Source organism: Phoca vitulina, unplaced genomic scaffold (assembly GCF_004348235.1).
Source record: "Phoca vitulina isolate PV1807 unplaced genomic scaffold, GSC_HSeal_1.0 scaffold4, whole genome shotgun sequence".
In the NCBI taxonomy this organism is placed as follows: Eukaryota; Metazoa; Chordata; class Mammalia; order Carnivora; family Phocidae; genus Phoca; species Phoca vitulina.
This window is the reverse complement of record NW_022589707.1, coordinates 81,411,891-81,436,228: the sequence shown is the minus strand read 5'-3', so window position 1 is coordinate 81,436,228 and position 24,338 is coordinate 81,411,891. Positions and strand designations below refer to the sequence as shown.

Genomic DNA, 24,338 nt, shown 5'->3' with positions numbered 1-24,338 from the left:
ACCTGATCACCCCCCCACCCTGCACTGCCCATACATACGCATTAGTTATTCTGAAGTGCTAGACGCTGGCTCTTGGCTCTCCTTGCTGCTGAAGGAACTACTCAGCTAAGTCCAATTATGCAAATATTGTCTGTTCTATGACTAAACTTGCAAACAGTTCAGGCTTTATTGGTGGTTTGAGATTAAAACTACCCTGGCCTTCCCCAAATCCTAATATAGCCGCGAAAATTTGACTATATGTCATAAGCGTTCCAAGGCAGAAGTAATGGTCAATGTCTCCTTCCTTTCTGTGGATACTTCTTCCTTGTAGAAGAAGCCTTTACTAGTTAGGGCCTCTTTCATCCTCAGTTAGAAGACCTCTAGGCTTCATCATTTACCTGCTTTATTGATATGTTTCTCTTTTCTTCTCCACCCTCCCTTCTGTGGATCTCCATGCATCTAGCACCATGTTTTATTATCAGTAGACATACATGACCTTCTATATCACTTCCAACCATTGCAGGAATGACAAGGTAGGACAGATGAGAAAATAACCCAGTAAGATCTGTCAGTGGTCAATAAACAGATTAAAAATGAATCATTTGCTATGAGGAAAGCTCATTGTGATAGCCTTCAGAGAGATTATTTATGGTCTAGTTGGAGAGATGAGATGTGCAGAAGCAAAGCTAAGATGTACAATATGATAGTACATATAAGTCAGATTACATTATATAATGTTTTTTACAAAAATACAACAGTTTGAGGGAGGAGATCACTTTGGGTGGAATTTAAAAAAAAATTTCATATGCAGAGGGAGGCCTAGGATTTAAGGTAGGAGGAGGAATCAGAGGGGAAGGTTTCCAAGCCTCAAAGTATTTGGGGGACAGTGAGCAGATCAGTTTGCTGAAATGGAGGGTTTATGAAAGACGGCAGTGGGAGATACGGAGATTTGGGGAAAGACATGGGAAGACTGGCATGTGCTTCCCAAACGTATTTCATGTCCTGGCACCCGTGAATAGTAACATTTGTATGGCACACTGGGTACATGGACTGACTCTTTGTGTCCCCCAGCCGATTCAGATATGGAAATCTTACCCCCAATGTAGTAGTATTAGGTGGGAGCCTTTGGGGATTTGTGCCTTTGTAAAAGGAACCCCACAGAGCTCTCTGGCCCCCTTTCTGCTGTATGAGGACACACGAGACTATGGCAGCCTGGAAGAGGGCCCTAACTAGAACCTGACCATCGGGTACCCTGATCTTGGATGTCTAGCCTTCGCAAGATTGAGAAATACATGTTGGTTGTTTATAAGCTGTCCAGCCTATAGTACTTGGTGATAGCAGCTCAAACTGATTGTGCCACCAAGGTCAAGTGAAGAGGCTCCTCAAACCATGAGACAGTGCCTGCCTCCCCAAGGGCCCCAGTGCTTTCGGGCCACACTCATTGGCAAGCTCTGTTATTGGTTGTTGTTCCTGGTTGGGGCAGCTATCTGATGGAGACATCTGGGTATATCTTTGACTTGAAAAAGCACTAGAACCCCTCTTTTCATATGTTTTCGTTTAGCCTCCAATGGCTTATCCAATGTGAACAAAAATGCAAAAGTCATTTTAATCCAGCAATTTACTTTACTTTGATACCTTGCTTTGTTGTCTGGGCACAAATCCCAATCTTTGTGAAATTTTTTGGCCCATAGATGAAAGAGAAGCATCCCGGTATTGTAGAAACACTAGCAATCCTGAGACCTAGGTTTATTTCTGCTTATTCTCTGGACCTAATATTTGCTCATTCATCTCTCTCAGCTTCCCAATCTACCAAAGGGATAACAACCACCCTAATTATCTCATAGGAAGTTGTTCTAAATCTTCATGTTTCAATGGAACATAAACTTATTGAACTATACTATGCAAGACATTGTGTTGGATGTTCTAGAGGACATACAATTCCAGGTGTCACTCAGCCAACACCACATACAGAAGAAGAAGAGGTATGCCTGCTTCTGCATTGCTTTTTCAGAGAGAGAACTTTCCCAGAAGCTACCTGGGTTCCCTCTTGTCTCTGGCCAGAATTGTGGCAAGTGCGCACCTATCCCTCAGCCCATCATTGGGAAAGGGGGTAGAAGTACATGAGTGGTTTCAACTAATCAGGATTTTCTCTGATGAGTTCCTGGATGGCAGAGAAGTGTGGACACCAGAACAAAATGTCAGGGCTCTGATAGTAAGGACAAAAGGGTGCTGGGAAGGACGGCAGAAGAGTTTGTCAGAGCGTCGAATGCCATTAGGGTGGTAGGCTATTACCACCATGCCGTGTGGGTAGAGGGGAGCCACTCCAGGGTTAGAGAAAAGAAGCTACAGGAAATCATCACAGCCAACACAAACCCAAGGATCTATAGGCAGAGCCAGGTACCTGTGGGCCCTCCCATGCATTTTCCATTCTGATTATCAGTAATCAGTCACGGAGGGCACTTTTGCTGATACAGCTGAGTAAGCATTTCACACATTTCTAGAACGGATTTTTCTGTAAATTGGTTTTGTAAAATTCCAGTTCCTTAGCATGATGCATCAGACCCTTTGTGATTTGTCCCTTATGGTCTAAACTTAAGTTGATGCCTTATCTTCTAAATCATCTCTGTGAGTTTGAATGAAACCGCTTTCTGCTCTCACACTCTCCGTGCTGTCCTCACCTCTGTGCCTCCTCAGGCTCCTCTCTCTGCTCCATCTTCTCCCCTTAGTCTTCTCTCCTTTCTCCTTCCCCCATTCCCTGGTCCCCTCAGCCATTTCACCGACTCCTCTTCTTCAATACTCCATTTGCCTGACCTCCTTGGGGAAGGCCTTCTGGTTTGGGAAAGCACGGGGTGAGGGAAGTTTTGTCTCCATCAGTAACCATTCCAAGAATAACAATAATATCACCACCCACAAGAACAAACTCTCCCATTGCACTTTCTACGTGACTTATATTGTTCCAAGCACTTTAAATACATTACTTTATTTAATCCTCATAACTTGCCAAGGAGGGGCACTCCTATTATCCTCATTCGCAGATAATGAAAACAATGCACAGAGAAGTTAGGTGACTTGCCCTGGGTCCCACAGCTGGGAAGTACAGTTGTCCTAGTGCTTCTTCCAGGGGGAGGATAGCTCTTTTACTGGGCTGTCTCCTCCATCAGACTGGGACTTCTCGGGGACAGTGACTGCTCTGCTCATCACCGGATTCCCCAGGGCCTAACACAGTGCTTGGCCCATGCAAAGCAAGGGCCTTGATAAATATTTGTGGAATGGGTAGTTTGTATAGAATATCTGTTTTGAAAATCAGTGGAGGGGCGCCTGGGTGGCTCAGTCGCTAAGCGTCTGCCTCCGGCTCAGTCATGATCCCAGGGTTCTGGAATCGAGTCCCGTGTGGGGCTTCTTGCTCAGTGGGGAGTCTGCTTCTCTGCCTGCTGCTCCCCCTGCTTGTGCTCTCTCTCTCTCTCTGACAAATAAATAAATAAAATCTTAAAAAAAAAAAAAAGAAAATCAGTGGATTTCCTTGCACTTACAGGAAGCAACAGGAATATTGGGTGATCCTCCTGAAATCTCCCAGATCAACCAAAACTCAGGCACCCCCTTCCTCCCATCTAACCATGTAACCCAAAGCCCTGCAGTTTGCCTCCTCTGGAAACTTCAGAACAGGAAACACGGGAGGAAAATGGTGTGCAGACTGTGGAAGGTGGGAAGAATAAAGTTTAAGATTATAAGGAACTATAATGCTTTAGAAATATCCCCTTTATAGCCCTTCTGCCTGATCCAATTTATTAGTTCTCTTTGTTGTTCCCTTAATATAAGGAACTGAAATATAAGACCCCAAACTACCTGTACCACCCATAAATAAGAAATCCCCCCATATCATGGATGCCCAGCCCCAGCTCTGGGACCTTGCCTTCAGAATTTCCTGCAGATAGTCTAGAATTTTTATCTAACTACCTACACACCTATCTACTCTCTCATCACATGCCTGTCTCTATCTCATACCAAGATCCCGACAGAGACAAAACTGCAACCAAACCAAAGACGGTTCCTGATTTCCCTGTTCCAGCGCATAGTAGAGACTTGGTAGACAGGCTTGAATAGAGCCTGTTCTCAGAGCACTGGTCCAGGCCTGGAGTGACGTTATAACAGAAGCTGCTTCTCAGGCCTTTATATGGGACTTTGTTCCTTCCAAAGCCCAGGATTCTCTGCCTGGAGTCTGGCGGAGGCACATCCCATTGGAAGGAAGCCCAAAGGCTGCCCTGCCCCTCCAGGTTCAGAAAAAGAGCGCAGGAGTGCAGTGTGTGTGTGTGTGTGTGTGTGTGTGTGTGTGTGTGTGTGTGTAGTGGGGTCGGAGCGCTGACCCTGAGCCAAGCCCTCCCCGGCTGGGGACACAGCGAGGCCACCGCCCTGCACCCAGCGCCCTCCTGGGCGGGGGACGGGACCTGGGCCTCGGCGCCACCTGCCCGCCTCCCGGGGGCCCCTCAGCGCTCGGTTCCCCGCTGGGCGCCCGGGCTGAGCGGACCCCGCGGCCTCGCTCCGTCTGGGTGCCCAGGAGAAATCCTCTTCGCTTACAAAGCTCGGCCCGCTGGCTCTGCGATTACGCATTTGGTGGGTCTGTTTAATCCCGTGAGAATTTTCCGCGGGGCCCGGAAAAGCCCCATGGGCGTGTGTCCGCGAGGGCGTGAGTTGCCCCCGCCCCCTGCCTGTCGCAGTGTTTCTAATTTTCTTTTTAAGTGGATGCCTGCCCCCCTCCCCTTCCTTCCTTTTCTTTTAAAATAGTATTTACTGACAGGGGGGAGGGGCTTCTGGATTGCTGAGAACACTCTGTTTCTTGATGACGTGCGGGCTGCATGGGGTGACCACTTTGTTGAATATTCATCAAGCTGTACCCTCGATGGTCACTTTTCTGTGTGTGTGTTATACATCAATATAGATCAAAAATAGTGTTTACCTAAAGGCATTTTTATTTTAAAAATGTCTGCAATTTAAGCAACTTTTCGTACGTCCTTAATTAAGAGGGTTTTTCTTCTTTTTCTCTCTGCCTTCTCTGCCTTGCCTTGTAAATCTGGGTGTTCCGGGTGGGGGCCGGTGCTGGACCATCATGTCTGCTTCTCACGAAGCATGCATTCGTTTAACGTTTATTATTGAATATCATACGTGTGCTGGCAGATGGAGTCCCTGTCTGCAAGGAGCTTGCCCCTTAGCAGGGCAGAGATGTCTACCTATTGTCATCACACATAGATGAGGTGGGGGCGGGGGGCATAGGTGAACCCTCAGAACTGTCCAGAGAAAGGGCTGTGGGAGTTCAGAGCTGTCTTTCCCATCTGAGCCTTCCAGAGGGAAGGCCTCAGTAGGGGTGGCAGGGAGCACAGGTGGAGTTGGGCAGGCAGAGGTGAGGGGGGAAGAGCATTCTAGCAGAGGGCATAGTATAGGCAGGCAAAGTTCAGAAGACTGAAATTTCCTTAAGTACCCTAGAATGCAAGAAGAGGCCAAGAGAGGGTGGGCTGTGGCCCAGTCTGGGTATTCCTGACAGCCGCAGCAAGAAGCATTCTGTAGGAGTTGTTAAACAAGTAGGAAGAGCCAAACTCAACGGGGTGGGGGTGGGAGTAGAGGCGGGGTTGGAATACATCACTAGGGACCCCTGGACTTTCTTTTTAAAATTAACAGCTTTATTGAGGTATACTTTACATACCATCCCCTTTAGTTTTAACCTTGCACGTGGTTCTCTGGGGCAAAGGCAACAGTCCTAATGTATTCATGAGGGTCTGCTAACTGTGCTAACTGCATAACGAGATCTCCGTGGTTTATTGCTTTCTCTCGTCATAGTCCCGAGCTGGTTGGGTGGGGACCGTGCTGTTCTAAGCATTCATTCAGGAACCAGCTCCTGCCAACTAGAGGTTCTGCTCTCCCCTTGGGAGGCCTTGAGGCCTCCAATGGGTCTGAGAAGGGCGCACATCTCTTGTGCCATCACTTCATTGGTCAGAATTCTGTCACGTGACCCACCTAACCCGCAAGGGTGGCTGGGGAACACAGCCTCTCTGTGTGCCCCCCTGGGGAAAAGAAACAGAGCATTCTGTTTGCAGCAACATAGTAGCGTTGATAGGGCTTTGAGGAGCATGATAAAATTTAAGTAGTATCATGTATCTAAGTTCACGTGTTATGAATTATTTGTGTCATGAGACACTTAGAATGTGGCCCATCAGCGTTAGACCATCACTGATGTTGTGATTATATCTCCTCTCCATGTGGAGATCAGAGATAAGTAAAGGCTTTTATAAAACCTTTATAAAACTGGCTGTCCCCTCTGTAGCCTTCTCCGGACCGTGGAGAATAGTGCAGTTCTTCCTGCATTTGCGGGAAAGTTCTCTTCTAATCAGGCGGTGCAGTTATCCAGAGAATATGCATCAGAGAATGGAGAGAGATTCCTAAATAGCTAAGGAATTACATTAGTTGATCTTGTCCTTGTCGAGGCCAACCAAAACATTTCTTAAATCACACTTTTAGAGTATTTTGTCAATTATTATACTACCCCATCTTAAAGTTTATCTATCATAATCCAAGTTTGTTTTTATAAACTTAAAAAATAAAACGATTTATAGTAAAATGTTTATATGTATCATCAGCAGGGTAGGGGATTGATGGAAGGTCTGGGTCACGTGGTCCTTTGGAGACCAGGATGACGGAGGCTCTACCATCTTCAGCATGTGGCTTTCTAGATTGCCGCAGGCATCAGCATCCAGCCAGACGTTGAGAATGGCATATGGCGCAGGAGATTTTTATGGGCTGGGCCTGAAATTGGGAAATGACACTTCCATCTACATTTCATTGACCAGAACTGAGTCATGTAACTACGCCTATTGCAGGGGTCTGAGAAATATAGCCTCTGTTGCAACTCACCAGTGACCACCCAGTGAGAGTGATGGGGAAGGTCATCATCTTTGGTGAACAACTAGTCATCTCTGCCACAGCGGGGCTACCAACTTCTCTTTTTTTAAAATGTACCTACGTACTGTGGCTCTACCCAATTGTGATATACTAGGGATGCCGGTTTTAAGAAAAAAGGAGATTTTGCTTTTAATATGATGGGTCTAAAAGGATGAAATATTTTGTTGTCGTTGTATTGATAATGTAAGTTCGTTGGATTGATAATATGAGTCCAAAACAGAGGGATAGATAGTGTGGATTGTTATCTGGTGCCAACGTCCAGAGGAGTAAGAAGCAAAGCCGTGGTGATAGTCAGTAGGGCTAGTGACAAATTCTCCAGTTCTCCTAGAAGGCGGGTGGTCAGACAATATTCTCCCACCCTCTTTGAAGTGAAGATGATCAGTGATTTGCTTTGACCAATGAAAGGTGAGCAGAATTGTGTCACAGGCTGTCATGTTTCCTCCCCTCTGCTGTGGAAAACTTGGAAGCACATGAGTACGTGTTGAGATGCAGCCTTGTCAACACGGCCCTTCAAAGGCTGGGACCAGCAGAGCTACCTAGTTCACTCACGATGAGTGCTCATATGGGCAGGAAATGCACTTTGGTGGGTGAACCTACTGAAATCTTGCAGTTGTTTATAACCAAAATCCAACCTAGCATGTTTTGACTGCTATGTCAGGGAAAGATTCTCCTTGAAAAAGCCGGCTGACATAATATTCTGGATCAGATTTTGGAAGGTTAAATTTCACTCTAGGGAATTTGAAATGCAAAGCTGTTTTGGGTGAAAGATTTTGTTGATATCAACTTTAGGTGGTATAAACCAATCCTATGTATTCATTAAGATAACAATATCCAACTTAAAAATACTTCAAAAGTGATGCTATAAACTTCTTTATCATAAAGAATACCACAGAAACAGCACTTTATCTAATGTTTTTAAAGTACACAATTATAGAAAAATAACATCTAACTTCTTTTTCCAGCAGTTTTTAAATGAGGATGTAATTTTCAGTTTTAGATGTAGATTTTATTAAGTAAATTATACATAATTTTTTTGGTCTTTGTTCATAAAACTGTCTCTCTTTCCCCTCAGGGATTTTGTGTGGTTTTTCTTAGAACTGATGACTTTTTTAAAAAAGATTTAAAAATTTATCTTAGGGAGAGAGAGAGAGAGTGAGTGTGTGCACATGCGTGTAAGCCTGCATGTGAGCAGTGGGGAGAGGGGCAGAGGGAGAGAGAAATTGCCAAACAGACTCCCAGCTGAGCATAGAGCCCGGGCTCTATCCCTGGTCCCTGAGATCATGACCGGAACCAAAAGCAAGAGCAAAGACATTTAACTGACTGAGCCACTTAGACAACCCAGAACTTATTCCTTCTTAATGGTATTGAAATAACTGGAATTCATACCAGAGGATCTTTTTCTCCTTTCATTTCCTCAGTTCTGCTTTTAAAATGCTATGATTACCATATTTAAATTACAGTATCAGTATGTTTACCACCAGTGCCAACATGCACATGGAAAGCTTATATCCTCTGCCCCAACATGCCTCATGATGAATAAAGATGATGACGGTGCTAAATCATACACATCAGTGTGAGACAACAGGTTGTAAGTCTTTCCTATTTTACAATATGGCAGGAAGCTCAAAACTTGGTGGGCAATGGGACAGGCTACCCTAGCATTTCCCAAATGCCAGGCTTTGCTCTGGCTATGTCAGAACCCTCTGGGAAACTTATCAAAAACATAGCTTCTTGGTTTCACTCCATTCTCCCTGAATCAAAACATCCAGAGAGAGGACTTGGGAATCTGCATTTTTAATAATCTCTCCAGTTAATTCTGGTGGGCAGCTGGGTCCAGCTCGGCCAAGGCCATAGGGGACCCTCCAGAGGGCAGTGTGCTTTCTCCATCCTTTCCTGGCCATGAGGTTTGTGCACGTGCCTCTGAGCCCCTAAACCACCTTAGGATGTGAGATGGTGAGATCCTTGGAGGGAGAGAAACTTCTGATAGAAAGTTTGAACTTTGAGTTAACTAAATATTTACCCCAAAGAGACTTTTTTCTTTTCTTTTGTTTTCTTTAAAGAGAGAGAGAGAGAGCGTGGAGGGGAGGCGCAGAAGTAGAGAGAATCTCAAGCAGACTCTGTGCTGAGCGGGGATCCCAACACGGGGCTCGATCTCACAACCCTGAGATCACGACCTGAGCCAAAACCAGGAGTTGGCTGCTTAACCTACTGTGCCACCCAGGCGCCCCCAAAAGTGACTTTCTAGAATTGACAAGACTGACAGACTTTTAATTGGCAAGTTTGATTTTTCCCTGTTGGTGAGAGTAGAAGCTCAAGGACAAGAGGATTCAGTTATAGCAAATAGACACATTTTTGTGTTGCACAACAGAATCATGGTATGTACAATATACCTCTCTATCCTTTAATTTAACATTAAAAAATTTAATTTGACATTAAGATGATTTTTCTAGCAAAATTTATTAAAATACCGTTCCCTGGAATATGTTTTGGGAAATGTTGACCCACATTATTTTGCTGCTTCTCTGTGTGCACGTGTATACATGTATACTTACACGGTCTTACAAAGCATCGTCATGCACAGTTTTGTGGTTTTCCCAAATGGCAGACTCAAAGCACTGACTATTACATGGCTGCTCTGGGAAGTATGCTGCCATGTTGATTTGAAAATCGCAGCTTTAGAAACTGAGATGTAGGAGCGAACAAACTGGGAATGGAAGGTTTGGTGTCTTAGTTTATGTTCCTCCAAAACAACAGCCTCCAAACAGACAAGGATTTGGGTGCCAGGAGTTTATTTGGGAAATGATCCCGGGAAGCATAGTGATAGAATTAGATGGAGAGATAGAGAGTGGGGGAAGATCAACAAAGGCTACTTTGATGACCACTGTGGGCACAGGGGCTCAATCCCTTTGGGATGCTCCAAAAAAAAAAAAAAAAAAAAAATTGTGTAGCAGCCCCAGGAACATCCTACTGATGGGTGAGAAAGTTGATTACTTATCCTTCATTGGTCGGGGGCTGCTCCTGGCCACGTAAATCCTTCCACACTTCTGGTCCTTGTTAGGCTTGGCCCGAGCATGTCCTTCGGCAGAGAGACACAGGTGCTTGAGGCTGGAAGCTGTTGGTATTGTGGGAACCATTTCCTGAAGACCTGGTTGGGGCAGGTGGTGTTGGGCCAAGGGGACACGAGTGGATTATTGACAGCATCTGCTCTAACCAGCTTAACTCCCATTGTTTAAGGTCATTGTTTCTGGCCCTGTTGGCAAACAGTTAACTCTTATTCTGTGGTTGTGCCACCAGCTGGAACTGCCTATTTTGACCTCAACTCTATGATCAGTCATAGCATGTGATGTACTTTTTTTTTTTTTTTGGCTGATTGCAGATTTTTATTTATATATTTATTTAACAGATTTTTATTTATTTGAGAATGAGAGAGTGAGAGAGCATGAGCAGGGGGAGGGGCAGAGGGAGAAGCAGATGCCCCGCTGAGCAGGGAGCCTGATGTGGGACTCAATCCCAGGACCCTGAGATCATGACCTGAGCCGAAGGCAGATGCTTCACCGACTGAGCCACCCAGGCGCTCCTATTTATTTATTTTTTTAAAGATTTTATTTGTTTGTTTGTTTCTTTATTTAGAGAGTGTGAGTGGTGGGGGCAGAGGGAGAGAGAGAGAGAATCTCAAGCAGATTCCAGGCTGAGCACAGAGCCCAATGCAGGACTTGACCTCATGACCCTGAGATTATGACCTGAGCTGAAATCGAGAGTCAGATGCCCAACTGACTGAGCCACCCAGGTGTGCCACTGATTGAAGATTTAAAAAAAATTTATTTATTTTAAAAAATTGAAGTATTATTAACTATTATTAACATGCAGTGTTATATTAGTTTCAGGTATACAGTATAATGATTCAATAATTCTGTACATTACTCAGTGCTCAGCATGATAAGTGTACTCTTAATTTCCCTTATCTATCACCCATCCCCTTACCCACCTCCCCTCTGGCAACTACCAGTTTGTTCTCCATATTTAAGAGTCTGGTTTTTTTTTCTTCCTTTTTCTTTGTTTGTTGTTTACTTTGTTTCTTAAATTCCATACATGGGTGATATCATGTTGTATTTGCCTTTGCCTGACTTATTTCCCTTAGCATTATACCCTCTAGATCCATCCATGTTGTTGCAAATGGCAAGATCTCATCCTTTTTTTATGGCTGAGTAATATTCCAGTATACCACATCTTCTTTATCCATTTATCTATCCATGGAGACTTGGCTTATTTCCATATCTCGACTATTGTAAATAATTCTGCAGTGAACATAGAAGTGCATACATCTTTTTGAATTAGTGTTTTCATTTTCTTTGGGTAAGGGCTTGCCTTACAAACTAATTCTGGAGATATCTGTTCATCTTGCTTTGCAGGAAACAAATGATGTTCAGTATAATCTAACCTCATGGGACTTATAAGTCTTAAGAATAGGATGAAGTGTAGATGGGGCATTTGATGGCCAAATCAGTCCTTATGATCAGAACCTATTATTGGTGACTTATGAGCTCAGTTGAACCTAGTCCCCCACACTCATACAACCTGACCCGCCATCATGGTAATAAAACTGAAATTAACTGAAAAGTAGTTGACTCATTTTAACAAACATTTAGTGGGTCCTTATTGTGTCTTATAATAAAGAGCATGCTGAGTGAAGATGATCTTAGAAGTAAAATCATAGAATTTTAGAGCTGCTGGGAATTATGCAATATGTATTTTGAGTCTCCTTAGTGTAGTGGTTAGGAATGTGGGCTAAGGAACCAGGCTGCTTGGGTCCAAATGCTGGTTCCATTGCTTGCAAGCTAGCCTTGGGCAAATTGCTTTATATTTCTGGGTCTTAGTTTATTCTATACAATAGTACCTACCTCATATAATTTTAAGGATTAAATGGATCAAAGCACTTAAAGCTCATAGTACTGGATTATGGTGAGCAGTGGGTAAATTTTAGCCATTAATTAGCTTTATCCTGCTTCACAGAGATGCCTGGAGACCTTTCCAAGATAATGCCCTTAACTTGTGATGGAGCTGAGACTGGAGCTCATCATGTTTTCTAATTTCTAGAGCAATTTGATTTTGGTACAAGTTGTTGAATGATGGGAAACAATCACTAAAGGTGAGACCTTTATTAGTCCTTGAGACACAAGGTGAATAATGTTTTGAGAGCAATTTAAAAAGTCGCAAAGATGGCATCACATAGCACATTCTATCTATGAACATTAAATGTAGATGGAATTAAAAGTAATGCATAGAGATCATCATGGCATCAAATTATTATAGAATCTTCCTGAAAGAGAAGAGCCTTGAGCGTAGTGCCTTTGGGTAGCATTGGATTTGACTGGGAATGTAAAATGGGGAAGGCTTTCCTGGTGGGGAAAGGGCTCAGTGGTAACCATGACCAGGTGTGCATAAAAATAGGGGCTCCCAAGAAGATGGGCTGGATGGCATGGCACTGAGGCCACATACTGGTGGTTTGTCAGTACAGTCTGGGTTCATGCATGTCTTTTGTTTGGCCTACAGAGATTCACAAAAGTTGAGTTAGCTACTTTATCTGTCAGGGTTCTTCAGAGAAACAGACCCAAGTGTGTGTGTGTGTGTGTGTGTGTGTGTGAAGTCTGAAATCTCTGGAGCTGGCTGGCTGACTGGAAATTCAAATAGGATTTCTATTTACATTTTTGAGATAGGATCTCTCACTCTTCTCCAGAAAATCTCAGTGTTTTTGCTGTTAAGGCCTTCGAGTGATTGAGTGAGGCCCTCCCATATTATAGAAGGTAATCTCCTTTGCTTCAAATCAACTGATTGTGGATGTTAACCACATGTACAAAATAGCTTAACGGCAAAACCTAGACTACTGTTTGACTAAACAATGGGGCACCATAACCTAGCAAGTTGACACATAAATTAACCATCATAGCTACCAACATTTTAAAAATCTCTAGATTTTAAAAGGAAGAGTCAGATTTCTAGATTCTTTGGACAAATGGAAAGATCTGGCAACTCTGGACTGGTAAGCCCTTTAGATGAGGGATGGACTTCTGGATTGCCTCAATTTCCACCTTGTCCATGGGCATTTGGGTCTGTATCCTGAACCCTGAGAGGGAATGGAGAAAACCGAGTTTGGTAAAGGAAGGCAAGACCATTTAATCGAGGACATTGAAGTCTAAGTTCAGGAGAGAATCCAAGCAGCAAGGAAGAAACTTGGAGATCTTCCACGTCAGTGATTTATCTGTGGAGGCTGCTGGGCAGGGGGAAGGGACATGGTGGGAGTTGGTAGGATCTGATTCTTGTGAATGCTTTCATCTGATGGCTCTACTTTAATCTGGTTTATGTTTTGGGCTGCTCAAAATTTTGAAAACTACTCTTCAAGACCAGCATGGCCATTTCATAATTGAAGAAACTGAAGCCCAGATTCTTAGTTTGGTTTTTATATGACAGGCAATAGAGAGCCTTTGAAACACACTGTCCAGGAAACAATAATTCATGACAGCAAACTTGTATGACATCTTTTGTTATGCTGCACATAAAGTTATTTAATTTTAATATAATTTTCCCTCTGAGTCAGTGTTTTCTTAATTGAACTAGTCTAGTCCCCAGTTTGAATTAAACTCTGCCCAATCTCATCCTCAGATGAGAGGATATTCTGTCTCAAAATGCTTTGTTTATATCATAAGTCAGAATATCATCTTTGACTTTAATATAAAAAGATGACCTTAGGTGCGCCTGGGTGGCTCAGTCAGTTAAGTGTCTGCCTTCGGCTCAGGTCATGATCTCAGGGTCCTTGGGATCAAGCCCCACATAGGGTTCCTTGCTTAGTGGGGAGCCTGCTTCTCCCTCTCCATCTGCCTCTCCCCCAGCTCATGCTCTCTCTCACTCTCTCTCAAAGAAATAAATAAAATCTTTAAAAAAAAAAAAAAGATGACTGAACTGGCCACTGTCTTAAACAGGCAGCACTCTTACCAATACATTGTAGGTAATATTTTGTATATAACTACATATGCTGATGTTCCATGTATTGATGACAATCACAGGAAATATAAACTATATGACCAGCTAGAAAGCAGAAGGAGGACAGAGAATTGGAGGAGACAGGGATGAGTGTAGTAGAAGGCCAGAAGAATGAAGACTGGATTTTAGGAGACAACTACAGTTTAGGGGCAGAAGGAGGAAATCCAGCCATTCAAAGAAATAAGAAGAAATACATAGAGAAATAGAAGAACCAGGAGAACCTGATAGCAGAAAAACCAAAGGATGAGAGCCTTCCAAGAGAGGGTAAAAGTGGCTGGTGACCAACCAGGTAAGAAGCAGCAGATGAAGGTGCTGGACAGATCATTGGATTTCATCAGGAAGTGTTTGGTCATGATGTGGAGAAAACAGTTTTGGGGGGTGGGGAGAATAGATGTCATATTGAGGTGAGAGTGGATCTGAAAGAGCAAAAGGAAAGTAAATAAAAACATAGGTTGAGATTCAGAGAGGAAATTACCACCTTTCACCAAGAATTCACTGCTGGCTCCCTTGCAATGCCTTGTTTACTTCAATTAATGACTGAAGCAAATCTATTCGTGGCTGTGATTAATACTCAAAACGATGACTCCATATTGTTTTTTTAATTACCCAAGACAGGAGTTCATTAGCCAGTGAGTGGACACCCTGATGATTAGCCCACGTAGTTGGAGTTGTGGTATTATTAACATGATTTGGATTAACATTCCCTTTACCAGGGATTTATTTACCTGGTCACAGAGACAACATAGGCTGTCAACTGCAGACCATAGAATTTTGGTCTCTAGATCGATGAATCTTATTTATCTGAGGGTAGCAGGAGAAATTTAATCTCTAAATGAGAAAAATGCCCAACAGGAAGAGTCACCATGGGAACATTTTGGATCTCCTTGGGGATCCCCTCACTGGTCCTTCTATCACAAGCCTTCTGTTGCATCTGAATTTGTTGGCCATTCTCTTTCTTGAAAACGTGCTCTCTTGGCTCACCTGGTACTAACTCCTCTGGTTCTCTTCTTCTTTGACTGTCCCCTAAGTCTCCTTGGTTCCTTTTTCTCCACCAAACTCTTTTTTTTTTTTTTTAAGATTTTATTTATCTATTTGACAGAGAGAGACAGAGAGAACAAGCAGGGGGAACAGCAGAGGGAGAGAGAGAAGGAGGGAGCAGGGAGCCCAATATGGGGCTCGATCCCAGGACCCTGGGATCATGACCTGAGCCAAAGGCAGATGCTTAACCGACTGAGCCACCCAGGCGCCCCTCTCCACCAACTTCTTAAAGGATGCTTTCTCTTCCCAAATACAGTCACCAGGTCTCTTCTTCTTTTTGCCTTTTTTTTTTTTTTAAATCTCATATCCTGCCATGGTATCACCTATCACCTATACTCAGGTGATCTCAGATCTTCACGCTCGGTTCCTTTCTCCTAAACTTAATATCCATATTCCCAGCTGCCAACTGAATAGTTACTCTGAATGGTTTTATGAGGCACCTTAACCTCAACGGTCTAAAACCAAACTTGCAGTCTCCTCACCCAATGCCTCGTTCCCCATGACACCTGTCCTACTTCCCTTAGTTGATGGCATCAACATCTACCCAGCCAACTGAACTAGAAATCTTGGAGTCACCCTCATGTTTTCCCCTTCCCACTTCCCACCTCCCACATCCAGTTTGTTTCTGAATTGTGGTCATTCTGCTTTTTGATATTTTCCTAGTTGTTTGGTCATTCGTTCATTTGTTCATTCATTCATTCATTCAACAAATTAGTCTCATTCAACAAATCAGTCTATTGCTGCCTGACACTGGGGTAATGGCAACAAAAAAACAGATAAAGACTATGCTCTTGAAACTTATATTGGTTGGGGGAAAATAGGCAACAGACAAATAAGTGCATAATGGTAGCTGGTATTAATTGCTAGGAAAAAAAATAAAGTAAGGTAAGGGAACACAGGTTAATAGAAGGGAGTTGCCATTTTAGATACATTGATTAGAGAAGACATCTCGGATGAGGTCACAAATGAAGAGACAGCTGAGTAAGTGAGGGAATGATCCCCATGAGTGTCTGGACATAACCCTGCTTCTGTGTTCCTACTGGCTCTGTCCGGGTCCAGTCTTCATCATGGTCTCCTGAGAGTTTTCAGGCTCCAGACTTCATATTTCTTGGTCTCACATGACCTCTCACTCCTTTCTGGCCCTGGAGCGTCCACCACATGGTCCACTGCACTGGATTCTTTATAGTTCTCTGAACAGACCACCCTTTTATTTCCTTAGACATGTTGTATGTGTGGAAGGTCCCTTCTCCAACACCACTGCTGGGAGAACACCTAGTTATCCTTTCCACATTCTTGTCAACCACCCTAAATCTTCTCTCAGACAAGGCAAATAGGAATAAGTCATTGAATAAAATTCAGTCTAAAATTTACCTTTTCCATATCTTTGAAATTCCTATAAAAAGTTAATTTTCCTCTCCTCAACACTGCCAAAGCTTTTTTTTTTTTTTTACTAGAATCTCTTGTAGGGGTTAGCAAGCTTTTTCTCTAATGGACTGGAAAGTAAATATTTTAGGCTTTGTGGGCCATATGGTGTCTGTCATAACTACTCGGCTCTGTCATTGTAGCATGAAAGCAGCCATAGACAATATGTAAATGAATAAGCATGGTTATGTTCCGAGCAAATTTATTTACAAAACAGGAGGCAAGTTACAGTTTGCTGATCCCTGATCTACCGCCATCTTGTATTGTAATTATTAGTTTATATTTCTGTTTCCACAATTAAATTATGAGTTCTTTCAGGATAAAGACCCAGTGACCACATATTATTCATTTTTTAGTCCTAGCCTGTGGCAGATTGCTTTTTCGAATGGTTGGCCGCACCACCATCTCCCATCCCCCATGCTCTTCTGCAGTGTGATCAACCACTGCCCTTCTAGAGGTGAGGTCTCATTCCGCTCCCTTGAATCTGGGGTGGCTTGTCACCACAGAACATTGTGGAAGTGAGGCTGTGTGATTTCTGAGTGGAGGTCTGAAAAGGCCGTGTTCTCTGGTTCTCTTATAACACTCACTCTGGGGATGCTCTCTCTGGAAACCCAGCCACCATTCTGTCAGAAGCCCAAAACATTGATAAGTGGAGAGGCCACTTATAGATCCTCAGCTGAGCCCATGTTTGAGTCTTCCCAGCCCAGGTACCAGATAGGTGAGTCAAGAAGCCTTCCTATGGTTCTAGACCTGACTCCCCTTCCTGTTGTTCCTGTGGACTGCCTCCAACTGGCCATGACCAAATTGTAGATTTGTGAACAAAATAGATGACGATTAGTGTTGTTTTACTTTATTAAAGTTTTTTCCCCCCGAGATATAACTGATATATGATATTGTGTAGGGTTATAGTGCACAACATGTTGATTTGGTACACGGAGGTGTTGCAAAATGGTCACGATTTGGTACACTGAGGTGTTGCAAAATGGTTAGCTGTTAGCTAACACATTTATCACACTGCATGATTACCATTACTTTTTTTGTGGTGAAAACATTTAAGATCTACTCCCTTAGTGACTTTCAAGTATGTAATACAGTATTATTAACTGTAATCACGATGCTCAACAGTAGATTCTATTAAGTTTTGAGATGGTTTGTTACATAGTAAAAGATAATTGGAACATAGCCCATGCTATGAGTTTTGGTTTTATTTTTAACATCAAAGCAAGGACAAAAATAAAAACCCAAATGTCATATTGTCTATGTTTGATTTTCACTTTAAAATATTTCAGTATGTGAGGGGCGCCTGGGTGGCTCAGTCGGTTGGGTGTCAGACTCTTGATTTCTGCTTGGGCCATGGTCTCAGGGTCATGGGATCGAGCCCTACATTGGGTTCCATGCTGGGCATGGAGCCTGCTTGGGGTTCTCTCTCTCTCTCCCACTCCCCCTGCCCCTCCTCGCTTGCACTCTCTCTCTCTCAAAAAATTTCAGTATATGATATATATATGGGTGTAAGTTAACATTAATCTAAATCCTAGGGCCTTAAACTAACATTTTAAGATGCTTTAATCAAGAATACACATTTTGGGTAGGGTTGCTTAATTAACACTTTGAGCCCTCTAACTGGGAATCCACATTCCAAGAAGGTTAGCACTAGTGTTTTATTTTTTTAAAATTTTAAAAAGATTTTATTTATTTATTTGAGAGAGAGAGTGAGAGAGCACAAGCAGAGAGAGGGACAGAGGGAGAAGCAGACTCCCCACTGAGCAGGGAGGCCGATGCGGGGCTCGATCCCAGGATCTCTTAGGGTAACCAGGGTTTGCTCCTGATTTGCTCCTAAATTCATATGTGTGGCAACATTGGGTTTGAGATTTCTGTTGTATCATCCACCTGGTAGTGAGTTTGTAGAGTGACAGCCTTACTTACTTCTAATCTGACAATCTGTTGAATGATCAAATTAGCTTAGGTTAGTTTGCAGCACAGACATACTGGTATCCCTGTCTTATAAAGGGGATCAAAATATTTTTCAGCTTACGCTGGGTTTCAATTTCGGGAAAAAGGAGATTTTTTTTGTCAAGCCCTGTGTCACCTGGGGGCAATTGCTGTTGATGTGATAGACAGTATGTTGCCAAGAGTTTATTAATCAGCATCCTACTAAATTGTTTCTGTGATTTCCCCTGGAATGTGACATTAGCAAACCTCACCCAGGGTTTCAGATTATGGATTGAGCAAGGTGGGTTGGTTAAAGAACAATGACAAGCAGACACTTTATGAGGTTCATGAATAGCATCACTTAGCATGGAATAATCACTTAGCCCCTTTGAATGCCATTTTGTTTCACTCTGCATGTTACTGAGAGACAAGTTTTGATTTGCAGACAATAATGGCCATGGAATTGGCATTAACTTGCCAGATGTGCTATTTGTTTGAGAGCAGCATTAAGTAAAGAGTGCTGCAGAGGGTGTTAATGGCCTGCAGCCACTCTAATGGAGATGTATGCCTTCACTCTGATGTACTTAATTACCAATCAGCCAGGCCTGTCTTTAAGAGGCCTCCCCCTGGTTGCAGAGAACACAGGATGGCCCGTTTGCCACTCCGGACACAGCTGGCTGCTTCCTCTTCTGATTTGCCGCTGTGTCCTCGAAATCTGCTAAGATGGCCCACAGGCATCTCAAAACCAATGGTCCAAAGTGGAACATATCATTCTCCCAGCTGAAACCCCCTCTTTTCCTGTGCTCCCTATTTCACTAAATGACACCACCATCTGCCCAGATGCACAAGCCAGAAACCTGGGGGTTCTTTTGACCCTTCCTGCTTCTCATAAACTGTATCCAACCAACCTCAGGTTCTGCTGAGTCTAACTCCAAAGTAATGCTCGGTATACATCCATGTAGTAGCTGAGTGACCTAATGCTACTTGACCCCCTACATCCTCTGCAGTAGGATATTATTTGAGATAAATATATATATATATATTTATTTTATTCCTGTATCTTTCCTTTCCCTTTTCCCCAGTGAGGCAGGATCAGTAATATCTACAGTGAATATCCACAAAGAACAGGAAAAGCAGGAGCTAAAAACATCAGTAACAGACTGTGGGGTTGGGTTATTTGATGACTAGTAAAATACCTGGGGTAAGTCTGCATGGCTAGCTCATCAGGAATTCCATGGGCCTGCCTATACATCCTGATGGTAGCAGTTCACTACAGCTGACCTATCAGTGGGGGCCATTCTGAGTCCTGTTCCTGGCTAGAACTTCTGGGACTACAATGGTGATGGCAGAAATTTCCAGGTTTGTTGGTGGAAGTCAACTTTCCCTCCTGCTCTCTGATCTGGGGTTGCCTACCATCTTCCCATTCAGCCTTGCTCTTACTTCCATGTCATTCCTCCGCCCCTCCTAGGAGGCTGCCACAATTAACCTATCCTTGTTTGAAAATGGGGGCTAGGTGGAGGACTGGAGGTCATGGCAGTCATATTATGGATGAATTATGACATCATAGAGCATATTATTATGGATTTTTTGTTTTGTGCCCATTGCTTCAGGGAAGGGATATAGAAGACAAGAGAACAAAAATTCTTTTTTTTTTTTTAAGATTTTATTTATTTGAAAGAGTGTGTGTGTGAGTGGGGGGAGGGGCAGAGAGAGAGAGAGAGAGGGTGAGAGAGAGAGGGGGAGAAGCAGATACCCCGCTGAGCAGGGAACCCAATGCAGGGCTCAATCCCAGGACCCTGAGATCATGATCTGAGTCAAAGGCAGGCGCTTAACCGACTGAGCCACCCAGGGGCCCCAAGAACGAAAATTCTTGATCTTGTTCCCATAACTTTATGAGTAGATTATGAAGTGGATCGTGGGAAAGACAACTTGTCTAGGTCAGAAATAATAGCAGGGAAGACTTAACCCTAGACAAAAAATACAGCCTCCCATTTCTCCCCAACCCCAGTGCTTGGTGGGAAGAGAGAAGTGGGTGCACAGAGTACAAGGGCCTACACTCAGCTTCCTGGAAGTGTGTGGGGAGGCAACAGGACCCCAGAGTGAAACTGCTCGGGATATCCAGGCAGAGGGAGCAAAGGCACCCTCTTGAAGGTTCCTAGGCCCCACGTCTTTGGGAGAGAAGCCAATAAACTCAGTTGCACTAGTTACAAAGGGCAGAAGAACTCAAATGTTTCACCTCTCTCAGGGGGATTCTTATTTTAACGTTAAGCCAATCAATCTCTAGTCTCGGAATTTTAGGCCTGAAGGTGTGGCAAGGGAAAAGGGGCTAAAAGGGCCCTCCTGGGTCCTCAAGGCCCACTCTACCAGTTTATACACCCAGCCGTCTATGCTATCAGGATGGGCAGGTAAGGTTTGGTGCAGTCCCATAGCCTGGGACCTTTGCTTTTTTTCTGCAGTGTGTTAGAAAAAAGAATTAGGAATTGTTACTGTTTGTTTCTCTACTGTTTGTAAAAATTGAGGATCATCTAATATTAAGGAAATTTTTAATGGCACTAGGGCTTAATATTTTCACCACCATTTCAGAACAGATACGGTTCTTTATATTCAACAGAGCCGTGGGGAAATTCATTGTGGTAAGTGTGGCAACCCTGCATGGAGCAAGTTTATGGGTGCCATTTTCCAACAGCATCTGCTCACTTCGTGTCTCTGTATCACATTTTGGTAATTCTCATACTATTTCAGACTTTTTCATTATTATTATATTTGTTGTGGTGATCCTTGATCAGTGATATTTGATGTTACTGTTGTAGTTGTTTTGGGGCACCATGAACTGCGCCCATATAAGATGGAGTTCGGAACTGATAAATGTATGTGTTCTGACTACTCTGCAGACTGTTCCTCATCTCTCTCCCTCTTCTTGGGCCTCCCTATTCCCTGAGTCACAACAATATTGAAATCAGGCCAATTAATAACCTGACAATGGCCTCTAAGTGTTTAGGTGAAAGGAAGTGTCACATGTCTCTTAATTTAGTCAAAAGCTAGAAATGATTAAGCTTAGTGAGGAAGGCATGTCCAAACACAAGATAGACCAAAAGCTAGGCCTCTTGCACCAAACAGTTAGCCAAGTTGCAAATACAAAGGAATAGTTCTTGAAGGACATTAAAAGCGCTACTCTAGTGAGTACATGAATGATAAGAAAGAGAAACAGCTTTGTTGCTGACCTGGAGAACGTTTTAGCAGTCTGGATAGAAGATCACACCAGCCGCAACATTCCCTCGAGCCAGAGCCTAATCCAAGGCAGGACCTTAATTCTCTTCAATTCTGTGAAGGCTGAGAGGGGTGAGGAAGCGCAGAAGAAATGTTTGAAGCCAGCAGAGGTGGTTCAAGAGGTTTAAGGAAAGAAGCCATCTCCATGATATAAAAGTGCAAGGTGGCACAGCAGATGCTGACGTAGAAGTGGCAGGAAGTTATTCCAGAAGGTCTAGCTGAGATCATGAATGAAGGTGGCTACATACACAACAGATATTCAGTGTAGATGAAATAGACTTCTATTGGAAGAAGATGTCATCTAGCACTTTCATTATGAGAGAGAAGTCAGTGCCTGGCTTTAAAGCTTCGAAGGACAGGCTGACTCTTCTGTTAGGGGCTAATGTAGTTGGTGACTGTAAGTTGAAATTAGTGCTCATTTACCATTCTGAAAATCCTAGAATCCTTAAGAATAATGCTAAATCTACTCTGCTTGTGCTCTAGCAACAAAGCCTGGATGACAGTACACCTCGTTACAACATGGTTTACTGAATATTTGGAGCCCACTGTTCAGATCTACTGTTCAGGAAAAAAAAATCCTTTCAAAATATGACTGCTCATTGACAATGTACCTGGTCACCCAAGAGCTCTGATGGAGATGGACAATGAGATTAATGTTGTTCTCATGCTGCCAACACAACAACCATTCTGAAGTCCATGGATCAAAGAGTAATTTCAACTTTATAGTCTTCTTGTTTAAGAAATAACTTTTCATAAGGCTATAGCTGCCATAGATAGTGATTTTTCTGATGGATCTGAGTAAAGTCAATTGAAAACCTTCTGGAAAGGATTCACCAGTCTAGATTCCATTAAGAACATTCATGATTTATGGGAAGAAGTCATAATATCAACATTCACAGGAGTTTGGAAGCAGTTGATTCCAACCCTCATGGAAAACTTTGAGGGATTCGAGGCTTCAGCGGAGGAAGGAACTGCAGGAGGGTGGAACAGCCAGAGAACTAGGGTGAGAAGTGGAGCCCGAAGGCGTGGCTGAACTGTTACAGTCTCATGATAGAACTTGAACAGAGGAGGAGTCGCTCCTGCTGGAAGAGCAAAGAAAGTGGTTTCCTGAGATGGACTCTCTCCTGGAGAAGATGCTGAGAAGACTGTGGGAATGACAGCAAAGGGTTGAGCATATGGCAGAAATCTGGTGGATAAAGCAGTGGCAGGGTTTGAGAGGATGGACTCCAATGTTGAAAGGAGTTCTATTGTGGGTAAGATGCTATCGAAGAGCATCGCATGCTACAGAGAAATCCTTCTTGAAGAGTCAACCAATGTGACAAATTTCACTGTTGTCTTACTTTAAGAACTTGTCACAGCCACCCCAGCCTCCAGCCACCACCACCCCGATCAGTCAGCAGCCATCCACATCGAGGCAAGACCCTCCACCAGCAAAAAGATGATGACTCCCCGAAAGCTCAGATGATGTTTAGCATTTCTTAGCAACAAAGGATTTCTAAATTACGCTACCTTGTTCTTTTAAACGTAATGCTATTGCACACTTAATAGCATAAACATAAATTTTATATGCACTAAGAAATTCATTTGACTCACTTTATTATGATATTGCCTTTATTGTGGTGGTCTGAGGTCTGCCTGTGTTCTTTTTTTTTTTTTTTAAAGATTTTATTTATTGGGCGCCTGGGTGGCTCAGTTGGTTAAGCGACTGCCTTCAGCCCAGGTCATGATCCTGGAGTCCCGGGATCGAGTCCCACATCGGGCTCCCTGCTCAGCAGGGGGTCTGCTTCTCCCTCTGACCCTCCTCCTGCTCATGCTCTCTGTCTCTCATTCTCTCTCTCTCTCTCTCAAATAAATAAATAAATAAATAAAAATAAAGATTTTATTTATTTATTTGACAGAGAGACAGAGAGCACAAGTAGGCAGAGTGACAGGCAGATGGAGAGGGAGAAACAGGCTCTCCGCTGAGCAGGGAGCCGGATGTGGGGCTCGATCCTAAGACCCCAGGATCATGACCTGAGCCGAAAGCAGCCACTTAACGGACTGAGCCACCCAGGTGCCCCCTTTTTTTTTGATATTTTATTTTTAAGTAATCTCTGCACTCAACATGGGGCTTGAACTCACAACCTCAAGATCAAGAGTCACAAGCTCTACCAACTGAGCCAGGCAGGCACCCCTCTTTTTTTTAATATTTTTAAAATTTATTTGACAGAGAGAGCGAGAATACAAGCAGTGGGGGAGGGGCAAAGGGAGAGGGAGAAGCAGGCTCCCCACTGAGCAGGGAGCCCGATGTGGGGCTCCATCCCAGGATCCTGAGATCATGACCTGAGCTGAAGGCAGACGCTTAACCGACTGAGCCACCTGGGCCCCTCCCTTTTTAATGTGAGTGTACAGTGGTGAAGAATATAGCGATTACTACTAGATTTCCTGCCATCAGTTGATTTGTGCTAAGGCCCCAGCAGTCATATCCATCACTGCTCTTGCGCCATCTGGGCCAATGTTAGCACAGTGAAAAGAGTAATATTTTTGTATTATTATGAAAATAAATTTGAAGTTGTGGGTCTCTGGAAAGGGTTTTGGAACTCTCAGGTGGTTGCAGGCACACCTTGAGGGCACCATTTGATTGTACACATGAAAAAAATAGAAGTGAAATAAATTGTCGAAGGTATTGTTAAAAGTTCCTTACGGTCACAGTCTACTCTTTTGAAATACTTTTTGGTTGGGGG

The 24,338-nt window shown here is 43.4% G+C and overlaps 1 long non-coding RNA gene across 1 annotated transcript in view; it reads left to right on the top strand.

The window, feature by feature from the left end:
- Positions 1–24,338, top strand: part of LOC116631138 — a 78,529-nt gene that overhangs the window by 44,784 nt on the left and 9,407 nt on the right. The window lies entirely within an intron of this gene.